The sequence below is a fragment of the Schistocerca nitens genome, chromosome 4, assembly GCF_023898315.1.
Source record: "Schistocerca nitens isolate TAMUIC-IGC-003100 chromosome 4, iqSchNite1.1, whole genome shotgun sequence".
Classification (NCBI taxonomy): domain Eukaryota; kingdom Metazoa; phylum Arthropoda; class Insecta; order Orthoptera; family Acrididae; genus Schistocerca; species Schistocerca nitens.
The window spans coordinates 897168969-897187437 of NC_064617.1; positions in this window are offsets into that span (position 1 = coordinate 897168969).

Consider the following 18469-nt stretch of genomic DNA (forward strand, 5'->3'; position numbering starts at 1 on the left):
GGTGCAAGATGTTCGAAATTCTAAGAATTCTAAGGATAGAAAGTCTGGCTAGTATGGAAGCGTATAGACAGTGCCATTTCCCTCGCTCCATTCGCGTGAGGAACAGGAAAGGGAATGACTAATGGTAAATACTACTAAAAGTTGTGAGGTAATACACATTGACAATGCAGCATGTGATTGAATTCCTATAAAATAACGACGTCGTGATATTTCCTCCAAATACCCACGTTTCCATTCTAAGGTAGTAATAGTGTTCGCTTCGCTTATCGTCTCTCGTTACTTCCGAGAACTCTTTCTTGATGATTGAGCAGAAAATTTTATAAAATTATAGGGGATATCGTCCGCTCCCGGGCCCCTGCATTTTGGAATGATTTTTATTACGTCTTCTATTACTTCTTCGTATATTGGTTCCGACGAAGTAGATACGCATACAAACATGAAGCAGTGTGCTGTATTTGTAGTACAGACTGTCATTCTCTGTACAACCTTTGGTAATGATCTTTTACCACCTACCAACTAAAATATGCATTACCGTTTGCAGACATGTTGCCACGTAACATCTCTACTCCTTTTTCTTTCCTGCTTCTGAGGTGATAAATGCTCCACTTCTCATCTGGCAGGTGGCCATAAAAACTGCATGTGTTAAGCAGATTAAGACAAGTCACCCTTGCAAAAGAATGTTACCTGAGCATAGTGCACCTCATCTACAACAAAATTATAAAGAAGAGAAATAAAGTAGCTGTACAGACGACGAACACATTTTCTGCGAAATTGAGTTAAAATTGCTCCTAGAACACCAGATAATGTAAAATCACGGGTGTGTCATAACTTGCTACATAAAAATAATAAATAGGGGAAATAGGGGGCCTATAAAACTGTGACTGTGAAAAAAGCCATATTGGCCAGACAGGCAGGTCCTATGACTTGAGATTTCAATTGCAAACCTACACCAGCAATAAAACAGCAAAAGTCTTACGTATGCAACAGGAGGGAATAATACACGTAGCACTGACAAACAATTGGAAATTTTACATAAAGCTGAAAAAATAAACGGTTAGACATTTTAGAAGAACAATAGATGTGTACAAGGAAGAGACTAAGAAACTGGTACACTTGCCTAATATCCTGCAGGGCTCCTGCGATGTAGCAGAAGTGCCCCAACGCGACGTGACATGGACACGAATAGTGACTGAAGTAGAGCTAAAGGTAATTTACACCATGAGTCCTGCAGGGCTGTCCATAAATCCGCAAGAGTACGAGGGGTGGAGGTCTCTTCTGAACATCACGTTGCAAGGCGTCCCAAATATGCCCAATAATGTTAATGATTGGGGACAAAAAAAAAAAATGGCTCTGAGCACTATGGGACTCAACTGCTGAGGTCATTAGCCCCCTAGAACTTAGAACTAGTTAAACCTAACTAACCTAAGGACATTACAAACATCCATGCCCGAGGCAGGATTCGAACCTGCGACCGTAGCGGTCTCGCGGTTCCAGACTGCAGCGCCTTTAACCGCACGGCCACTTCGGCCGGCAATGATTGGGGAGTTTGTTGGCCAGCAGAAGTGTTTAAACTCACAAGAGTGTTTCTGGAGCCACTCTGTAGCAATTCTGGTTTATGGGGTGTCGCCTTGTCCTGCTGAAATTGCCCAAGGGCGTCGGAATGGACATTAATGGATGGAGGTGATCAGAAAGAATGCTTACGCACGTGCCACATGTCACAGTCGTATCTTGACGTATCAGGAGTCCCGTATCACTCCAACTGCACGCGTCCCACACCATTACAGAGCTTCCTCCAACTCGAACAGTCCCCTGCTGACACGAAGGATCCATAGATTACTGAGGTTGTCTCCATACCCGTACACACCCACTCGCTCGATACAATTTAAAACGAGACTCGTCCGTCCAGGCAATATGTTTCCAGTCATCAACAGTCCATTGTCGATGCTGACGGGCCAGGCGAGGGGTAAGGCTTTGTGTCGTGCGGTCATCAAGGGTACACGATTGGGCCTTCGGCTCCAAAAGCCCATATCGATGATGTTTCGTCTAACGGTTCACGCTTTGAAACTTGTTGATGGCCCAGCATTGAAATCTGCAGCAATCTGAGGAAGGGTTGCACTTATGTCACGTTGAACCATTCTCTTCAGTCGTTATTATTCTCGTTCTTGCAGGATCTTTTTCCGGCTGACCAGATTCCTGATGTTCAGGGCACTCTTGTGAAATGGTTGTACGGGAAAATCCCCACTTCATCGCCACCTCGGAGATGCTGTATCCCTTAGCTCGTGCGCCGACTATAACACCACATTCAAAGTCACTTAAATCTTGATAACCTGCCATTATAGGAGCAGTAACCGATCTAACAACTGCACCACCCACTCGTTGTCTTATATAGGCGTTGCCGACCGCAGCGCCGTATTCCGTCTGTTTACATATGTTTGTATTTGAATACGCACGCTTATACCAGTTTCTTTGGCGCATCAGTGCATTACGGAATGTAAGGACAAATATAAACGTCTCCTTCAGCAGAATAAGTTACAGCAGATTCTTATTCTAGTATTTATAAGGATCCGTTTAGCTGAGGCAGTCACCGAGGCCTACATATATGCTCCAGCTGACGATAGGGCCTCCCTAGGTCCGAGTGCCACACTGTGGCCTCCAGATGGTGTTTGAACTTCCTAACATCTGGCCAGCTGACGTAAGCTGCGAAAGCAAAGAGTTCTTCACTGCAAATTCAAACGCAGCCAAAACCTCTCAGACAAACAGAAGGTAAACTGTGTCAAAGTTAGCGTAAGGAGGGCTGTGCGTGAAGCGGAAAATCCTAGTAAGTTATGGTGTTACGTTAAATCCGTAAATGGATCGAAACAGCATATCCAGACACTCTGGGATGATATTGGCATTGAAACAGAGTATGACACGCATCAGGCTGAAATACTAAACACCCTTTTCCAAACCTGTTTCACAGAGGAAGACCGCACTGCAGTTCCTTCTCTAAATCCTCACACGAACGAAAAAATGGCTGACATCGAAATAAGTGTCCAAGGAATAGAAAAGCAACTGAAATCACTCAACAGAGGAAAGTCCACTGGACCTGACGGGATACCAATTCGATTCTACACAGAGCACGCGAAAGAACTTGCCCCCCTTCTAACAGCCGTGTACCGCAAGTCTCTAGAGGAACGGAAGGTTCCAAATGATTGGAAAAGAGCACAGGTAGTTCCAGCTTTCAAGAATGAGCAGATCCACAAAACTATAGGCCTATATCTCTGACATCGATCTGTTGTAGAGTTTTAGAACAGGTTTTTTGCTCGCGTATCATATCATGTCATTTCTGGAAACCCAGAATCTACTCTGTAGGAATCAACATGCATTCCGGAAACAGCGATCGTGTGAGACCCAACTGGCTTTATTTGTTCATGAAAATATTAGATACAGGCTCCCAGGTAGATGCCATTTTCCTTGACTTCCGGAAGGCGTTCGATACAGTTCCGCACTGTCACCTGATAAACAAAGTAAGAACCTACGGAACATCAGATCAGCTGTGTGGCTGGATTGAAGAGTTTTTAGCAAACAGAGCACAGCAATTGTTTTCGATGGAGAGACGTCTACAGACGTTAAAGTAACTTCTGGCGTGCCACAGGGGAGTGTTAAGGGACCACTGCTTTCCACAATATATATAAATGACCTAGTAGATAGGGTCGGAAGTTCCACGAGGCTTTTCGCAGATGATGCTGTAGTATACAGAGAAGTTGCAGCCTTAGAGAATTGCAGCGAAATGCAGGAAGATCTGCAGCGGATAGGCACTTGGTGCAGGGAGTGGCAACTGACTCTTAACATAGTCAAATGTAATGTATTGCGAATACATAGTAAGAAGGATCCTTTATTGTATGATTATATGATAGCGGAACAAACACTGGTAGCAGTTACTTCTGTAAAATATCTGGGAGTATGCGTACAGAACGATTTGAAGTGGAATGATCATATAAAATTAATTGTTGGTAAGGCGGGTGCCAGGTTGAGATTCATTGGGAGAGTCCTTAGAAAATGTAGTCCATTAACAAAGGATGTGGCTTACAAAAAACTCGTTCGACCTATACTTCAGAATTGCTCTTCAGTGTGGGATCCGTACCAGGTCGGGTTGACAGAGGAGATAGAGAAGATCCAAAGAAGAGCGGCACGTTTCGTCACAGGGTTATTTGGTAAGCGTGATAGCGTTACGGAGATGTTTAGCAAACTCAAGTGGCAGTTTTTGCAAGAGAGGCGCTCTGCATCGCGGTGTAGCTTGCTCGCCAGGTTTCGAGAGGGTGCGTTTCTGGATGAGGTATCGAATATATTGCTTCCCCCTACTTATACCTCCCGAGGAGATCACGAATGTAAAATTAGAGAGATTCGAGCGCGCACTGAGGCTTTCCGGCAGTCGTTCTTCCCGCGAACCATACGTGACTGGAACAGGAAAGGGAGGTAATGACAGTGGCACGTAAAGTGCCCTCCGCCACACGCCATTGGGTGGCTTGCGGAGTACAAATGTAGATGTAGATGTGGAAACAACAGTGCCAGCGAGCTGTAACAGGGAACTGCCCTAGTCGTCTCTTTTAAGATTATGGGTAGTGGTGTACACATTTTGCATCCTTGAATTGGAGCACCATCAGGCATCGGAAATACGCAAATGTCGCGAGACATCTGATGGAGAGAGTAATATGTTTCAGCTGTACAGACGATTTGCTTCTGGCTACAGTCAATACTTGGCCTGTCTAGCACGGCGAAGCGTCTACACCATTGCTGTCAGTCGCCTTTATTTTTAGATGAGCGTCTTGCAAGTTGCTTTATAGAGGTTGGATTAATGCATTGATCCCTGTAGCTGTTATCCGTTATGATATACAACTTCGATGTGTGGTATACCACTTTAACCAGGTACTGGAGTGAGAAAAAATGTTTCTCATAGGGAATGACCTAATGTTCTTAATATTCGTGGAATACAACACTATGGAACTGTGAGTCCACTTGATGCCAAACAATTTTTGGATAATAGGAGTGTGGAATGTAATGTATTGCACAGAATTGATGGCGAGCGGAGGGGGGGGGGGGTTGCCGTTCAGAGTACAGTGACGATAGCTTTAAAAAATGAAAGTAATATTTGTTGGCATTTGATACATTTAGACAGCTTTCCACATGCCCTGGTCATTAATCAAGGGAAATGTAACAGTCGTATCATTATTTTCAATAACATTATTGCTTCTCTGCTACCCTTTCTCTCACACACACAAGTCATGGTGTAATGCCATGTAGTATCGCCCACGTATATATGACAGTTTCGTCTTGATGCTATGTCTCTAGAACGTCCTGTCTTTCCACTATTAAAGCACATACATGTGGCATACCCCAAAGCAATATCTAGCAATATCTAGTTCTTACGTTAAAGTCCTGTAGCTTCTGTCACAGAGTCCAATTATTACCTCTGAATAATGCAGATACAGGTGAGGAATAATAATTGATGTGTGACATAATCATATTTTTCCATCTCATATATCCCAGCAGAGGGTTGAGTGAGTGGAGTGCAGATGGTAGCTCTGGACTGCTGTCCCACCATCGCCTAGCACTTGTAACCAGATGATACAGATCCAACTGATCAAATGGAGCTATCAGAGTTTCAGTATATCTACAAATTAAAGATACAAAATGGAAATGAGCTTATGGCATCGTTGTCCGGGAGGCCCCTAGTTGGGGAAGTTCGGCCCCAAGTGCAAGTCTTATTTCATTCGACGCCGCATTGGGCGACGTGCGAGCTGGCGATGAAGATGAAATAACGATGAGGACAACACAATACCTAGTTCCCGACTGGAGAAAAATCTCCAACTCGGTCGGGAATCGAACCCGGACCCGCTTGCATGGGAGGCGAGCATGTTACCACCCATCTAAGCAGACGGACAAGATAAAGGATTGTTGTATGTAACAGATGGATATAATCATAATGTTCAAGTAACTGACATTACCCTTTGTAAAAATTCATAAACCAATAATGCAGTTTCGGTGTGTCAACTTCCTGTGAAGGCCCCCTCTATCTGGTATGAGTCTGGAGTAGTGCCCAAATGGTGGAGCCTCCCATATTCGGTATGGGGTATTGTTTATGGTTGACCCACAATGGACTACGTCAGGCAATATTATTGGGAGTGGATGTACAATGCGCTACGTATGGGAGTATTGTTTGGTGCTGATACCGCTGTTTAAAGTCTGAGATAATTGTTGGGATGTGTCCACCCATGTATGATCCAATGTAGTGTGGAGAAATGGATCCAGCCACAGTATGTCCAGGAGGTAGGGTTTTTACAAAGGAGTAATGCTTAAAGAGGGTAGTTACACTCAAAGTGTGCGTCGTGTTACTCATCTTAACAAAAAGTGGTGGTCTGTCGAATAGAATTAGACACACCACTATTAAAGAACTTACTTTACTGCTGCAGGTGGTAGACTTATTTCCTCCTGCCACAGAATCTGCTATCGGATTAATTTTGTCTCAAATAGCATGTGCAAAAAATGAACACTGTGCTAAATCTTTAAATAACTCGCTGTTCTGAATGTACACTCCTGGAAATGGAAAAAAGAACACATTGACACCGGTGTGTCAGACCCACCATACTTGCTCCGGACACTGCGAGAGGGCTGTACAAGCAATGATCACACGCACGGCACAGCGGACACACCAGGAACCGCGGTGTTGGCCGTCGAATGGCGCTAGCTGCGCAGCATTTGTGCACCACCGCCGTCAGTGTCAGCCAGTTTGCCGTGGCATACGGAGCTCCATCGCAGCCTTTAACACTGGTAGCATGCCGCGACAGCGTGGACGTGAACCGTATGTGCAGTTGACGGACTTTGAGCGAGGGCGTATAGTGGGCATGCGGGAGGCCGGGTGGACGTACCGCCGAATTGCTCAACACGTGGGGCGTGAGGTCTCCACAGTACATCGATGTTGTCGCCAGTGGTCGGCGGAAGGTGCACGTGCCCGTCGACCTGGGACCGGACCGCAGCGACGCACGGAGCCACGCCAAGACCGTAGGATCCTACGCAGTGCCGTAGGGGACCGCACCGCCACTTCCCAGCAAATTAGGGACACTGTTGCTCCTGGGGTATCGGCGAGGACCATTCGCAACCGTCTCCATGAAGCTGGGCTACGGTCCCGCACACCGTTAGGCCGTCTTCCGCTCACGCCCCAACATCGTGCAGCCCGCCTCCAGTGGTGTCGCGACAGGCGTGAATGGAGGGACGAATGGAGACGTGTCGTCTTCAGCGATGAGAGTCGCTTCTGCCTTGGTGCCAATGATGGTCGTATGCGTGTTTGGTACCGTGCAGGTGAGCGCCACAATCAGGACTGCATACGACCGAGGCACACAGGGCCAACACCCGGCATCATGGTGTGGGGAGCGATCTCCTACACTGGCCGTACACCACTGGTGATCGTCGAGGGGACACTGAATAGTGCACGGTACATCCAAACCGTCATCGAACCCATCGTTCTACCATTCCTAGACCGGCAAGGGAACTTGCTGTTCCAACAGGACAATGCACGTCCGCATGTATCCCGTGCCACCCAACGTGCTCTAGAAGGTGTAAGTCAACTACCCTGGCCAGCAAGATCTCCGGATCTGTCCCCCATTGAGCATGTTTGGGACTGGATGGAGCGTCGTCTCACGCGGTCTGCACGTCCAGCACGAACGCTGGTCCAACTGAGGCGCCAGGTGGAAATGGCCTGGCAAGCCGTTCCACAGGACTACATCCAGCATCTCTACGATCGTCTCCATGGGAGAATAGCAGCCTGCATTGCTGCGAAAGGTGGATATACACTGTACTAGTGCCGACATTGTGCATGCTCTGTTGCCTGTGTCTATGTGCCTGTGGTTCTGTCAGTGTGATCATGTGATGTATCTGACCCCAGGAATGTGTCAATAAAGTTTCCCCTTCCTGGGACAATGAATTCACGGTGTTCTTATTTCAATTTCCAGGAGTGTATTACCGTTAAACATTACAAGATGTCATGAAAACCTTTGAGAACTGGCCGAAGATTACCTCCTTTTTAGTATGAAGCATATACATAAATAGCACTACTTTCATTCTGCTGTAATAAAAACACACACAAGTTGGTTGGTGTAGCAGTGCGCCTTTATGACGTGTTTTATAGCTCACTTCTTCCGTGGTTGATAAAGTACATTCCCGCAAATGAGTCCAAGCCTAGTATATACTTCAGCTCGCTTTATATGCCTGCAGTGGTTAATGCTTCCAATCATTGTGTTTAACAGAAATATTGAATGTTAACTCGTTTTCTAAACAAAATAACTCTGATGTTTCCTCTTACATTAAGTCTGGTTCATGACGGATGAGGTTGAAGGAATAAAATGTGGTGAAGAGTAAAGATGAGTTGTGGAGGTTGATTATTAATGGCAAATGAGAGGGGGGGGGGTTTCCCACCTTTTTCAGGCCACTGCCCTAATGGCTGCGGTGGCAGCCCATGTACCCTCTTATTGTTTTTATTATGGCCTAATAGGTGTGTGTTTGAGGACCAGTCTCCCTCCAACTAGCTTGTTGACAGGTCGCATGTGGATGCAGGGGATTATGTTTTAATGAAGCGCATTTCCTCTACCAATATTCCTATCTTTCAATATAGCATAGGTAGTGCTCAGACTGTGATTTATTGTTTGGGTGCTACACAGGGATTTCCTGATGACAGTGGCGTGGTACAGAATAGGAGCGGGCTGTGCTTTGTGGTGGAGGTAACTCATTCGTGACCCACTGGTGGCGGCAGCGTCCTGCATTGTGTTGGCCCGAACAGTGTTCTGGGTAGTCAGGTGGCAGCCTATAGGTAGTGCCCTCACTCATTGTTCAGTGACAAGTAATATTTCTGTAACTCGCTGTAATGTTGGCACACACAAATTAAGAAGGGCAAGTGCATATTTGTTACATTACTTATGTTATCTTGTTAACATATGACGCTGTGGCTTCTCGTTTATTGGTATATGTCGTTAGAATAAGGCACTGCGTTACTGGTTAAACCATCTTTCTTAGAATTAGGCATAGCTGTTTGAGATAATTAAAACAATAACAATTGGGGGGGGGGCAGGGTCAGAAAATGTCATGGCCTCATTTTAGTACAATATTTTGGAATCGCCAAATGGCTTATCTCAGTAATATTTACCGCCATTTTCTAAGTGGGGTAGCTCTGCTGCTGACATTCCATCTCATGGCAGTGTACGGAGCTCAACTGATGAGATTATTGTTAGTAATAACACTGATATTGTGTATAAAAAATCGTGTATAAGAAATACATCTCAAAACGTGCCCGTTTCAGCAAGACTACATAGTAGAAATGAATGACGAAACTCGGTCAACTGGAATAGTAAAAAACGAGGAGGAGGGAGGGGAACTTGATTCCTATAGGTCTAGCGACCTCAGCACAAAAAAATCAGTAGGCATTTGTCCCAATATTGGCCCTATGGTTTGATGGCCTCGCCATGTGTCTTTCTTAGAATCAGGGGATAGGGGGCTTATCTTGTCAGTGACCTCAATATACAAGAACAATGGACTCTATTATGTGTCAATAACCTCACCTCATGCCCAGGGGAGGGGAGAGGGATTATATTATTGGTGAGCGTGGAATATTAGGATAATAGGTTCCTTTGTCTTAAGAGTCTGCTTGCTCTACTACTCATGTGACCAGCAAGATCCCCATACATGTGCCTGCGAGAACGTCAGTAGGACCAGTAGCAAGGATTAATTACAACAGTTGTGAGATAGCTCGTCTCACGAGACGATAGAACAGCTTTATGACAACCTTCCCAAAAGAATCATGGCGTGGATCGATACCAGAGGAGGTGCAACTTCGTAGTGGTAAGTGGGGATAATCCAGAGAAGTTCTTTGTAAATTTGACTCGATTTTGTAATCACGGAAATTGCATCTCATACTCTCTGCTCTGTTGACGTTAGATTTCCGGTCTTCCTCCCCTTCTGGGTGCTTTATTTCTTGTCAGACATTGATATCGAAATAGATGACAGAGGGATAGAAAAACAATTAAAATCGCTCAAAAGAGGAAAGGCCGCTGGACCTGATGGGATGCCAGGTCGATTTTACACAGAGTACGCGAAGGAACTTGGCCCCCTTCTTGCAGCGGTGTACCGTAGGTCTCTAGAAGAGCGCAGTGTTCCAAAGGATTGGAAAAGACCACAGGTTATCCCAGTTTTCAAGAAGGGACGTCGAATAGATGTGCAGAACTATAGACCTATATCTCTAACGTCGATCGGTTGTAGAATTTTGGAACACGTATTATGTTCGAGTATAATAACTTTCCTGGAGACTAGAAATCTACTCTGTAGTAATCCGCATGGGTTTCGAAAAAGACGATCGTGTGAAACCTAGCTCGCGCTATTCGTCCACGAGACAGAGGGCCATAGACACGGGTTCACAGGTAGATGCCGTGTTTCTTGACTTCCGCAAGGCGTTCGATACAGTTCCCCACAGTCGTTTAATGAACAAAGTAAGAGCATATGGACTATCAGACCAATTGTGTAATTGGATTGAAGAGTTACTAGATAACAGAACGCAGCATGTCATTCTCAATGGAGAGAAGTTTTCCGAAGTAAGAGTGATTTCAGATGTGCCGCAGTGGAGTGTCGTAGGACCGTTGCTATTCACAATATACAGGGCTATTACAAATGATTGAAGCGAATTCATAAATTCACTGTAGCTCCATTCATTGACATATGGTCACGACACACTACAGATACGTAGAAAAACTCATAAAGTTTTGTTCGGCTGAAGCCGCACTTCAGGTTTCTGCCGCCAGAGCGCTCGAGAGCGCAGTGAGACAAAATGGCGACAGGAGCCGAGAAAGCGTATGTCGTGCTTGAAATGCACTCACATCAGTCAGTCATAACAGTGCAACGACACTTCAGGACGAAGTTCAACAAAGATCCACCAACTGCTAACTCCATTCGGCGATGGTATGCGCAGTTTAAAGCTTCTGGATGCCTCTGTAAGGGGAAATCAACGGGTCGGCCTGCAGTGAGCGATGAAACGGTTGAACTCGTGCGGGCAAGTTTCACGCGTAGCCCGCGAAGTCGACGAATAAAGCAAGCAGGGAGCTAAACGTACCACAGCCGACGGTTTGGAAAATCTTACGGAAAAGGCTAAAGCAGAAGCCTTACCGTTTACAATTGCTACAAGCCCTGACACCCGATGACAAAGTCAAACGCTTTGAATTTTCGGCGCGGTTGCAACAGGTAATGAAAGAGGATGCGTTCAGTGCGAAACTTGTTTTCAGTGATGAAGCAACATTTTTTCTTAATGGTGAAGTGAACAGACACAATGTGCGAATCTGGGCGGTAGAGAATCCTCACGCATTCGTGCAGCAAATTCGCAATTCACCAAAAGTTAACGTGTTTTGTGCAATCTCACGGTTTAAAGTTTACGGCCCCTTTTTCGTCTGCGAAAAAAAACGTTACAGGACACGTGTATCTGGACATGCTGGAAAATTGGCTCATGCCACAACTGGAGACCGACAGCGCCGACTTCATCTTTCAACAGGATGGTGCTCCACCGCACTTCCATCATGATGTTCGGCATTTCTTAAACAGGAGATTGGAAAACCGATGGATCGGTCGTGGTGGAGATCATGAACAGCAATTCATGTCATGGCCTCCACGCTCTCCCGACTTAACCCCATGCGATTTCTTTCTGTGGGGTTATGTGAAAGATTCAGTGTTTAAACCTCCTCTACCAAGAAACGTGCCAGAACTGCGAGCTCGCATCAACGATGCTTTCGAACTCATTGATGGGGACATGCTGCGCCGAGTGTGGGAGGAACTTGATTATCGGCTTGATGTCTGCCGAATCACTAAAGGGGCACATATCGAACATTTGTGAATGCCTAAAAAAACTTTTTGAGTTTTTGTATGTGTGTGCAAAGCATTGTGAAAATATCTCAAATAATAAAGTTATTGTAGAGCTGTGAAATCGCTTCAATCATTTGTAATAACCCTGTACATAAATGACCTTGTGGATAACATCGGAAGTTCACTGAGGCTTTTTGCGGATGATGCTGTGGTATATCGAGAGGTTGTAATAATGGAAAATTGTACTCAAATGCAGGAGGATCTGCAACGAATTGACGCATGGTGCAGGGAATGGCAATTGAATCTCAATGTAGACAAGTGTAATGTGCTGCGAATAAATAGAAAGAAAGATCCTTTATCATTTAGCTACAATATAGCATGTCAGCAACTGGAAGCAGTTAATTCCATAAATTATCTGGGAGTAGGCATTAGGAGTGATTTAAAATTGAATGACCGTATAAAATTAATCGTCGGTAAAGCAGATGCCAGACTGAGATTCATTGGAAGAATCCTAAGGAAATGTAGTCCTAAAACAAAGGAAGTACGTTACAGTACACTTGTTCTTCCACTGCTTGAATACTGCTCACCAGTGTGGGATCCGTACCAGATAGGGTTGATAGAAGAGATAGAGAAGATCCAACAGAGAGCAGCGGGCTTCGTTACAGGATCATTTAGTAATCGCGAAACTGTTACGTAGATGACAGATAAACTCTAGTGGAAGACTCTGCAGGAGAGACACTCAGTAGCTCGGTACGGGCTTTTGTTCAGGTTTCGAGAACATACCTTCACCGAGGAGTCAAGCAGTATATTGCTCCCTCCTATGTATATCTCGCAAAGAGACCATGAGGATAAAATCAGAGAGATTAGAGCCCACACAGAGGCATACCGACAATTTTTCTTTCCACGAACAATACGAGACTGCAATCGAAGGGAGAACTGACAGAGGTACTCAAAGTACCCTCCGCCACACAGCGTCAGGTTGCTTGCGAAGTATGGATGTAGATGTATATCCACAGAGTTACACATATTTCCGTCTGCTGAGCTACTTAGATAGCGCTATCGTAATATCTACTTATCGTTAGCTCGTTTCTGTTGATAAGTTAAAAGCTTAGTTAACAACACTGTTTTTCAATAATAAAAGGAGTGAAACATTGTTATAATATTCGTTGAATATATAATTACTGAATCAACTCACTAAAGCATAATCCTATCTCTTATTTCGTTTTACTCGAATAGCACCCATCGACATGCAACTTCCATCGACGTGCAACTTTTCTGTGTAATCCAGATGCAAATCTGACGAGAATATAGGACAACTTTTACCGTTGTACGCTACAGAGCATAGACGTTAATGTTACGGCATTTCCCAGACAGGACTTCCTTCTTCCCTAGCTATCCCCATTCCTCCCCTGCCGGGATCTCTGCTTCGGGGCTGTTTATCCCCGGAAATTAAAAAATAAATTAAAAGGATGCGAATAAATGATGACTGTTTACAGATGTAATTTCCGTCATCTCCTGCGTCCTGATGTCGTCCAACAGCGCAAGTGAACATTCTGTGTCAAAAATCGTACTTATACTTTCTTATTCGGCATACGCCGGAGACCTGAAGGTTAACACGTGTTTCTGTTATTCTGCTAGACAGTAAATACACACACACACACACACACACACACAACAGGCAAAGCGTACTCACACACAGCGTGGAATCCGACAAAGGTGTGAAAAAAGTTCTTCAGAGTGACTAAAACTTCTTTATACTTTGAATTGTAAAGCAGCCAGATATATGAAGTGTTATCGAAATAAATTGCATTGCAGGACATTGAATATGAATTCTCCCAACCTGGGTTGCTATTTGACATTCAGCTGTCGACTGTTTCACTGGAGTTGTACGTTTAGTAGTTAGCTGTTCTCAAAGACTGGCGCCACCATAATTCGTCAAATATTAGATGTGGAAAACCTCAGTATGCTAATAATGATGCACTATTTGGTATTCCACAGTACAATTAATAACGGAAAATTTAATAAAAATTAGACAGTAATTTGGAGAAATGTGAACAATTGCGGACAATAAGTGAACAGATATGAATTAGAAACGACTGACATACTTCTAATGAAATTATAGCACATTCCTAAAGGAAACTCAGTAGACATAGGTCACCAAAGCTAGCATAGCACTGTACAAGACATAACTGTAAAATACCAATTGAAGCGTAAATGGACGAAGTGTTATTCTAAGAAAGACATACGCAAGGTAAAGTGCAGAGAGAAACAAGTTAAAAATAGAATAGTCCTCTACTGCAGTTCATTAAATTTTTGAAATATTAAACAAGCCACCCAGAATATGCTAAAGTAAATGCTCCTTGGATATTACACTTTGGGGAACACTTGCAGAAAGTCCGTCCCTAGTAACTGAGTGGTCAGCGCGACGGAATGTCGTACCTAACGGCCCGGCTTCGATTCCCGACTAAGTCGGAGATTTTCTCCACTCAGGGACTGCGTCTTGTGTTGTCCTTATCATCATCTTTTCATCCCCATCGACTCGGAAGTGGCCGAAGTGGGAGGCCCTAGCCACGTGACATTTCAATTTTACCTGTAGAAACGCAAAAGAAAGTTGTTATAGAACTCTACTGGCGGCGCCAGCTTGCGGGGGTACAACTCGTATAAACTATTTGAACATTGCCTTACACTGAATGGTAACAGCGATCTTTCGGTGAAGTTAGCGACTGGCATCAGAACGAAATCCGTCGCGAAAGTGACTGGTGTGAGTGACTGTGAGTCTCCGAATGGTGTCATGATGAAAGATATGAACTAAGAGAAACAAACGACGTCAACGGCGTTCTAGCTTTGAAATAAATTCAAAGTTGGCAGGCGAAAATTTGTGACGTACCACCACTAGAACCAGGGTTTCCATCTTAACATGAGCGGTCGCGTTGACTGTCTTGGCTGTCTTGCAGTGCTTCCATCTCGTACGGAAGTATCGTCCCTGTCCATTCTCCTCCCGCTGGCAGCTCACCCTGATTCCCACAGGATTTCGGACATAATCTGCATCCTCAGTGAAATAATTGTAAGAGCTGTCCCGCTCATAGACAGAACAGACACCACACATAAATGTATCGGTACATCTTCATGTGTATCTGTTAAAAGACATATTCCAGTTAATTTGACGCAGGTTAAACTATTAAATATAGAGTTTTCAGGAAAATTATCTGTATTTCTGAATACTACACCTTACCTGTTTACACAATGGGAATTGTAAGGCGTATGTGGTATAAAAAGAAATGAGCTACTCCCATAAGTAGTGGTAGATGAACACTGAACCTTTAAGATAAGCAATGATAATGAATCTTACGCTACAGAAACTAATTTGGAATAGTAATCTGACCCCTAAAGTTTAACATAAATAACCACACACACACACACACACATGTGCGCGCAAGCACAGATTTTTCCAGAATGTAGAGCAACTGGAAATGGGGTTGACATAGTTACTGTTTGAACGCTGATCAGTGACTGATGATTCATAAACAAAATGGTCAAGAAATGAAGAAGTATTTGCGTTCTGGTGATAGTCTTCAGTAGTGCTAACGAGGAATTTTCCTCTGTTTCGAGATCATTGTCTTTAAGCACAATAGTATGACTGACCCATCAGAATCGACACATATATATGAACATCATTTTCATCTGATGTGCGAGATCACTCAGCAGCACATTCAGCAAGCAGCACTCGTTTAAATAGCTTTCGTCGACCTAATTTTCTGCGTCTGTACCCTGATAGCATGCAAGAGATAACAATTTTACCAATGTTTTGCAACTGCAGTTCATCTTATGGTTTCTGATACATTAGAATATCCGTGGATCGCGAATCGAATCCACGCGTTTCAACACTACAGCGGCCATGCAACATGGCACCGTTCAGGCATAAGTGACAAAAATGACTTGATTTGAACAGAAATAATTCACAAAAAAGTTCGTTAATAAACACATGTACTGTTAAGAATTGAAGGGAATTGATTTACAAGCCCACATGGGTTCTCCGCAGTAGTTACTGGGAGATGAAGAAGCTTGCACAGGATAGAGTAGCATGGAAAGCTGCATCAAACCACTCTCAGGACTGAAGACCACAACAACATGGGTTCTCCAAGCAATAGGTGTAAAACTCAAATCTACAATGAACGATCGAAAGTACAGGTTCTCAGAGTACTACCTTAAACACATCAAGAACTCTTTCACAATTCAGGAGTGGATGATAAATATGAATCTATAGCACGATGGACTGAAAAGTTAATGTACATTGCTGTAATTAGTTTCCATATAACGAGGTCTGAGCAACATGCGAGTTGTCATTTTACCACGAGGAACGAGATTGTCGCTTACATGACCACGGAATAATCGTGAACAAGCAGGGCCAAAATAAGCGAACTACTTCATCTAAATTTCACCACAGCAGATAACTGGTCAAGAGATTTAAGAAGCAACACAGCGATGTGGGTGATTTTTCCTGCCCATCGTGTGTCTGTCTTCTGCCTGTGGGATGAAACATTTCCTTCGACCCGTGACTGTAAACGCATGTTATTGTTACTCTGTAACTTTGTCAAAATGGCACCATACGGAAATGACTACTCCGATCAGGTGTCACACAGATTTATCTGCAAATATTGCGCATGGTTCCAAGCTGCCGCCTACACAGCAAGCTCAAAACAATGGAGTTATAGCAGCTGCTTTAGCCAACTGAGGACTTTGAGTGAAACTGATTAAGCAAGACTGCTTCGACACATTTGACACAATAAGTAAAATGGTAAACATGTCTCACATATAGCAGAGTATTCCGCCTCACTTTAATTTCCGGTTAGGAACATTTAAAACCAGAAAGCTCTGTACCTTATTTTGAAAAATATGCAGCAGATTTTGGTGCAAAATACGACAGAAATATTGATACAGCTGAACTATTGAACGAAAAAGCCACTTTCAAGTTGGTATAGAAAGAGCTGATGAAGAGTTTCACAATTTGATTTTGTCAAAGTATCTTTCTTTTTCTTCTTCAAAATATTGGTTGTGAGATGATTATTCAAATATCGACACAGTTTTAAGGGTACATAAATGATATTGTACAATTTCAGAGACCTTACTGGTCTCATACAGGTATGATTTTATGTATATAGACCGAAGCGGTGAGCGAAAATTTGTCCCAAAGCTCGGAATCTGATCCAGGTCTTCACATTACCAGACAGGTGCATTAGCCACTAAACCACCGTGGTGCAGCGGTTCACACATCTGCACGGATTATCCTGGAATGCCTCACTCCTCGATCCAAATTCTCACTGCCGCCCCAGCCTACTGTTCATGTGTAAGATTCAGATGGCTCTGATCACTATGGGACTTAACTTCTGAGGTCATCAGTCCCCTAGAACTTAGAACTACTTAAACCTAACTAACCTAAGGGCCAGACTGTAGCGCCTAGAACCGCTCGGCCACTCCGGCCGGCCATGTGTAAGGGAGAACTCAAAGTAGACTGGGCACCAGAGAGAATTTGGGTCGAAGAAGGAGGCGTGCAACGGTAACCCGTGCAGTTCTGTGAACTGCTGTGCCTGGGTGGCTCAGTGTCTAACGCACCTCCCTAGTAATCAGAAGACAGGGGTTCGATTCCTGGTCTCGATACAAATTTTCACTCGCCACTTTAATCTATCAACATAAATAAGTTTTAAGGATATTTACGACAATTCCAATGAATGCACCATCTTGGCAACACAGTTTCAACAAATTAAAGATGATAAAAAGCTACTTACAGTCGCCTAAAGGCGAAGCAGATTGACAGATTTAGCAATCTTGTCGATAGATTGGGACACAGCTGCTGAATTTGACTTCAATGACGTAACTAATGAGTTTGCTCAGAGCTAGAAAATGGAAAGTAAAATTTGCAATAAAAACACCATTTTTAGAAACAAATGTGACCTTAACGCTTAATTATAGTCCATTTTCATTTCCTATTATTGATTTAAGCACTGTTAATAATTTATGTGATCAAATAAAATCTGTTCTTTGTTAGAATTTTATGTACAGTAGCTGCCACAAACCATAAATCAGATTTTGTTTTACTTCCAATTTTTTAGAAACTTTGTGCAGTTTGTATTCTATTTGCTACGATGATACTTTTGTTTTCAGCTGTATAATTGAGTCAAGTAACATTTTTCAATAAGGCTTCATGTTTATTAAACCTACCTCAAAAATACAAAGTGTACTAAATCTGTACAAAAAATTGCAGAAAGGTATTTTTTCTGGTAGTGGAGTGCGTAGATTTGACTATTATGTCTGGGTCGTAGAACCACCTCAGAATGGCTCCGTACGAAACACATACTGAGAACCCAAAGATGCAAAATCACCTCCGTGACCGTCCAAAGAGGTTGCTCCAAGAGCATACATCGACTATTCGAAGTTGAGTTAAGCAGAAACGCGGTCTGCTAAAAGCAGATGTAGTGTGAAGAAAAGAAACTGCGGAACGAACAGGCATCTTTCAAGGCGTATATACAACGTGATGGGCAACGTATCCAAGTAATAATGTTCGCAAATGCTCGCCAGTTTCCTGCAGAATATACACAGCAGATATAGT